Below are 6449 nucleotides of genomic sequence, written 5' to 3'. Positions count from 1 at the left end.
ATCCGGTGTCTTATCCCTGCAGAGCTGATCAGAGTGTTGGATTCTTCAATTCCCAGCAGGTTCTCACCACTATATCCCCAGCGGAGTTAACAGTGCCAGACTGTATATCCCTAGCGGAGTTAATAGTGCCAGACTGTATATCCCCAGCGGAGTTAACAGTGCCAGACTGTATATCCCCAACGGAGTTAACAGTGCCAGACTGTATATCCCTAGTAGAATTGACAGTGCCAGACTGTATATCCCTAGTAGAGTTGACAGTGCCAGACTACACTCCCCAACGGAGTTGACAGTACCAGACTGTATCTTCCCAGCAGAAGCAGCTGCTCCTCAGAGTTCGATGCCAGATCGAGGATTTCAATCCCAGATCGATGATCTCTTTCCTGGAAGCATAACCTCGGTACCGTATCGGTGTTTGCTCCCCCCTGCTGAGTCATCTCTCGTAGATTATGGTTGCCAGAACCACTATCACTTCCCCCAACAACAGGTTGGCAGCGCCGTTCTCTCCCCAGTCAAAGCCTCGGCATCTCGCCATTGCCAGAACACCGCGCGGCCGGTCATTTCCCCACATAGTTCATTATGCTGTGCATCTCCAACAGTAGTGCCAGGGTCCGGAAGATTATAATCATTTCCCCAACGGGATTCCTTGCTTCAGCTTGGCATTTTCCCCAGCATTTCGCATCCCTGCATGTAGAATCATATTGCATTGTATCCTCCCAAATCGCGTAGCATTTCCATTTTCATGGAGCATTACGCCATTGAAAAATTCAAACATACGCATGTAAGCATAAAACATTCTCGGTATCCCAAGTGATAAGCCAGAAGTTTGTTTCCAGTGCTCAGACTGAAGGTTGTTCATGACTTATTATCCCCAGCATGGGTCGTTGGCCCACGTGCCGCCTCAATTATCATTTTCCCTATTTCTGCCGATGCTGACAGGCATGAAGTTTTTCGGTATCCAGACCGAAGTGGCATTCAGGCCAGTAGTTTCCGGTATCCAGACCGAAGTGGCATTCAGGCCAGTTTCCGGTATCCAGACCGAAGTGGCATTCAGGCCAGTTTCCGATTTTCAGATCGAAGAAGTTGCCGACATTCAGGTCGATGAAACTTGTGGCATTCACGCCAGTTTCCGGTATCCAGACCGAAGTGGCATTCAGGCCAGTATTTTCCGGTATTCAGACCGAAGTGGAATTCAGGCCAATTTTCCGGTATCCAGACCGAAGTGGCATTCAGGCCAGTTTTTTCCGGTATTCAGACCGAAGTGGCATTCAGGCCAGTTCCCGGTATTCAGACCGAAGTGGCATTCAGGCCAATTTCCCGGTATTCAGACCGAAGTGGCATTCAGGCCAGTTTCCGGTATCCAGACCGAAGTGGCGTTCAAGCCAGTTTTTCCGATATTCAGATCGAAGAAGTTTCCGACATTCAGGTCGATGCAACTTGTGGCATTCAGGCTAGTTTCCAGTATCCAGACCGAAGTGGCATTCAGGCCAGTGTTTCCGATTTTCAGATCGAAGAAGTTTCCGACAATCAGGTCGAAGTACTTGTGGCATTCAAGCCAGTTTTTCCGATATTCAGATCGAAGAAGTTTCCGACATTCAGGTCGATGCAACTTGTGGCATTCAGGCTAGTTTCCAGTATCCAGACCGAAGTGGCATTCAGGCCAGTGTTTCCGATTTTCAAATCGAAGAAGTTTCCGACAATCAGGTCGAAGTACTTGTGGCATTCAAGCCAGTTTTTCCGATATTCAGATCGAAGAAGTTTCCGACATTCAGGTCGATGCAACTTGTGGCATTCATGCCAGTTCCCGGTATCCAGACCGAAGTGGCATTCAGGCCAGTTTTTCCGATATTCAGATCGAAGAAGTTTCCGGCATTCAGGTCGATGCAACTTGTGGCATTCAGGCCAGTTCCCGGTATCCAGACCGAAGTGGCATTCAGGCCAGTTTTTCCGATATTCAGATCGAAGAAGTTTCCGACATTCAGGTCGATGAAACTTGTGGCATTCAGGCCAGTTCCCGGTATCCAGACCGAAGTGGCATTCAGGCCAGTTTTTCCGATTTTTAGATCGAAGAAGTTTCCGACATTCAGGCCAGTTCCCGGTATCCAGACCGAAGTGGCATTCAGGCCAGTTTTTCCGATTTTTAGATCGAAGAAGTTTCCGACATTCAGGCCAGGTCCCGGTATCCAGACCGAAGTGGCATTCAGGCCAGTTTTTCCGATTTTTAGATCGAAGCAGTTTCCGACATTCAGGCCAGTTCCTGGTATCCAGACCGAAGTGGCATTCAGGCCAGTTTTTCCGATATTCATATCGAAGAAGTTTCTGACATTCAGGTCGATGCAACTTGTGGCATTCAGGCCAGTTTCTGGTATCCAGACCGAAGTGGCATTCAGGCCAGTTTCCGATTTTCAGATCGAAGAAGTTTCCGACGATCAAGTCGAAGTACTTGTGGCATTCAGGCCAGTTTTCCGATTTCCAGATCGAAGTGGTGTTCAGACCAGATTTCCGGTGATCAGACCAACATTGATACTCTCATATTCCGATCCTTAGTGTTCAGACTAATGTGCGGCGTTCAGGCCATGGGTATTCCTGTGTTACCATTTATTTTGGTATCCAGGTCAACTTTCTGTTTCGGTACGCAGGCCGATTTTCACCGTACCAGACGGATTCTTCTTTTGAGATTGCTTCTTTGCCGATTCTGACAGGCATTGTTAATTATTTCATAGGGATTCAGGATCAAAATCCGGGTCTTCTTAGTATTTAACCATCTCCCACTATGATCATATGAAGAACTTCCTGCTTCATATTCTCTAATTGAAGACGCTTAAATAGGGGCAACTGTCATACCCCGATTTTGGTCTTGAATTTTTTATGTTTTTATTTTTGTTTAGCATGCTTGGCTTAACCTTACTTTGGTTTTATATGAGGATTGGTCTTGGTCCAAAGTCATGGTGTTGTTCATGTGATTGTTAATACACATATGGTCTTGGTCATCCAAACAACCAACCTTCTTGTGTCACAAGCCAATTGTCAATCATGCTACTTGATTCATGAATATCCCTTTCAAATCCTAATCTTATGCCCTCAGTTCATGGCCTTGTTAACACATACTACCAGTCAAGTCATTTTTTTTTTCAAAGTCAAGCATTCAAGTCATAAATAAACCAATGGTAAAACCAAATTTCAAATCATTTTTCAAACCATTTCAATTCATTTCACATCATTCTAAACCATCACATTTGATTCTACATAAAAAAAAAGGGGGGGGTACAAGTCTTGACAATTTTGACCAATTGTTGACTTTGGTCAACAGTTGACTTTTTGGTCAACTTTGACCAAAGTCAACCCAAATTCCCTAAACCCTATCTAGTGCAGTCTTTGACGAACAATGGACGGAAACGGAGAAGATTCTAGCTCTCAGGTTATTGAAGTTTACAAGCATGAGGAGAAGTGTATCAATTCTTGCACAGGAGATGGATTCGTTGATTTTTAAGGAAAACCTGCTTAGAAGGCTAGGACTGGTGGATGGAGGAGTGCATCGTTGTTGTTAGTGAATCAAGGACTGATTGCATTGGCTTTCTCTGGAGTTGAAGCAAATTTGGTTCTCTTCTCAAAATTAGTATTGAAACAAACTAATGTTGAGGCAGCAAGCATATTTAGCATATGGATGGGAACCACTTATTTCTTCTCTTTAATTGGAGCTTTTCTTAGTGACTCATACTTGGGAAGATATCTCACTTGCATCATATTCCAGCTTGTTTTCATCTTAGGCTTGGTGATGTTATCCCTGTCAGCTCACTTCTTCTTTTTTTCCTGAAACCTCATGGTTGTGAACAAAACGGAGTGCCATGTGAATCAGATATTCAAAATCAGTTTCCATTATTTTACATATCAATATACCTAATAGCCCTAGGAAGTGGAGTTTCTGACCCTGCATTACCAACTCTTGGTGCTGATCAATTTGATGAAGAAGAACCTGATGAACAAAGATCAAAGACCTTAATTTATGGCTACTTTTACGTAGCATTGAATTTGGGATCACTGATTGCTGAGACTGTGTTGGCTTACATAGCGATTACAGGACATTGGGTGATGGGATTTTGGATATGTACTGGTTGTGCCTGTGTTTCCTTTGTTGTTGTTGAGTGGAACTCTTCGATATAGACACTATAAGAGTTTTAGAAACCCTTTCTCTAAGTTTACACAAGTAATTGTGTCCTTCTTGAGGAAAGTGAAATCTCAAGTACACTCAATTGGAGAAGGCTTCTATGGTATTCAGAGAGATGATGATACTCGTGTTAGAAGAATACAACACACATAAACCTACCAAGAAACATACCCAAACCAGAACCAAAGTGCTAAACATGGAGCAACGACATCATGCCAAAAGGAACTGATGAATCCAAATGTGTGACATGACATACTTCAGTCAAGATTTATGCATTATCCTGCTAGCAAAACCATTGTAGTGCTCAACCTACATCAGCAGCAACAACAACATGTAAAATCAGTTAACATTGCCTTGAACCTCAAGCAGACACAGGGCAAGGATGCATTATAATATTTCATCATCAAAAAGCATGAACTGATGGATAAGTCAACCTTGATCATGACTACCTCGCCTTTGATTTTGATTCATCCAGCTGGTACAAAACCTCATTTACATCAAACAGGTCTTGCATTTAAGCCCTGCTGCTCCACATGCCAAACAAATCAACCAACCTGAACCTGCAAATGGCATTGCAAATGACTGTACTGACAAGGCTAAAACAGATCACAACCGTTCAAGTGTTTCCAAATTACAACCCTTCACCAATTAACCTCCATTTGCTCATGACCAAGCTACCAAGGGGAGTTAACCAATACCTGAACAACTGTCTGCTGAGGCGAAGGACTTTTTGCTGAAATGCTTTCACAAGGAACCGAATTTAACACCTTCTGCATCAGACCTGTTACTGCATCCATTCATCATATGCGAGTATCATGAATCTCATTCAATATCACGTGGTTCAGTCAGAGACTCCTGCAATCGGATGGCAATAGATGGGACTCTCTCATTCAGTGCTATATCAAATGAAATCTTAACTGTCAAACATATTATCTTTTTCTCTGTTTAAACCAAGCCTCAACTGATGACGGTAAATTCCTTCTTGCTGCACGCAAGTGTCGGCGTGCAACCCACACTGACTATATCATATCTCTAAACCTTGATGATGTATCAAGAGGTAGTAGCACCTATGTTGGGAAATTGAGATCAAACTTTCTGGGCACCAAATTTACCGTGTATGATGCACACCCTCCATTTTATGGAGCCAAAGTGTTAAAGTCTCGTTCGACCAAGCTAGTCAGTCTCAAGCAAGTGTCTCCAAGAGTTTCTGCAGACGACTATCCCATCGTGCATGTCTCATATGATCTGAATGTTTTGGGCTCTAGGGGACCTAAGATAATGCAATGTGTTATGGATGCCATCCCTGCCGCAGCTGTTGAACCTGGAGGCGAGGCCCCGACACAGACGCGTTTTCTTCATAGCAGAAATGATACTCCTCCATCAATTCCATTCTTCCGATCAAAATCAACCCGTGCAGAGAATCTCCAATCCATTGTACCTTTGACTAGTCAAGACAAAGGAATGAGTCAGACAGAATTATTAAGATACATTCTTAACTAATATTTCTCTCACCAAATTACCATGAACCATAACCTGCAAAAAAAACAGTAAGCAACATCAGGTAGCAGACCTAATTTGTAACAGTATCAAGATCACAAGTGAGCCACAACAACCAATTTAGACACTTTGTGCGACTTGTTTTCTCAGATTTTTGAACAAAGAGGCATTGCTTATTGAAATTCAGACGAACCGGTAACACCGAAGAAGCAAGGGCTATTGCAACATAAACCTCATAGTGGCAATAGAAATTCACTGCAGTAAAAAACGTAAACACTCAGCAAGGCGGTAAAATTCCACCAGTAATCCAAAAGAGGAATTGAGACAAATTCAAAAAAAGAAAGTACGAAGGTTCAGATTACCATTTTCGAACCTAGCATCAAAGAGGTCAATCCAATTTCTGAGGATCAAAAGGAGTTTTACAGAGGTGCTCTTTTGGAACCCAATACCAATTGAAACCCTATCTGCAAGAGATAAATAGAGAGGAAGAGAATCAGTGAGGGGGGTCGGCGGCTACGAAATTTCTCATCAATTTCACAGTATCCTTGGCACAGTGCATAAAAACTCAACCGAGTGAAATTACCTGGAGCGACGACTGCTAAGAGAAGGAGGCGGAGACAGTTCAGAGGAAGACCAAATCGACCAAATCGTCGTCATGTCCGCGGGTTCACAGGTAATCACTTTCTCTTTATACATGATGCGTTCGATTTTGTTTACCGCTATTTGTTTGTCGTTGTTCGAATCCATCACTGGTATCACCCTTTTTTCCATTTGCGTTGTATAATCGAAA

At 43.2% G+C, this 6449-nt stretch overlaps 2 pseudogenes; both read left to right on the top strand.

Annotated features, from left to right (window-relative positions):
• Nucleotides 1-3337: 3337 nt before the first annotated feature.
• LOC127107271 (protein NRT1/ PTR FAMILY 7.3-like) lies at nucleotides 3338-4341 on the top strand (annotated as a pseudogene).
• Nucleotides 4342-4728: 387 nt separating this feature from the next.
• On the top strand, nucleotides 4729-5662 carry LOC127103886 (tubby-like F-box protein 3; annotated as a pseudogene).
• The last annotated feature ends 787 nt before the right edge of the window (nucleotides 5663-6449 follow it).

This window comes from Lathyrus oleraceus, chromosome 7, assembly GCF_024323335.1.
Source record: "Lathyrus oleraceus cultivar Zhongwan6 chromosome 7, CAAS_Psat_ZW6_1.0, whole genome shotgun sequence".
In the NCBI taxonomy this organism is placed as follows: Eukaryota; Viridiplantae; Streptophyta; class Magnoliopsida; order Fabales; family Fabaceae; genus Lathyrus; species Lathyrus oleraceus.
The sequence above is the reverse complement of the archived record's forward strand: the minus strand, read 5'-3'. Positions and strand labels throughout refer to the sequence as shown.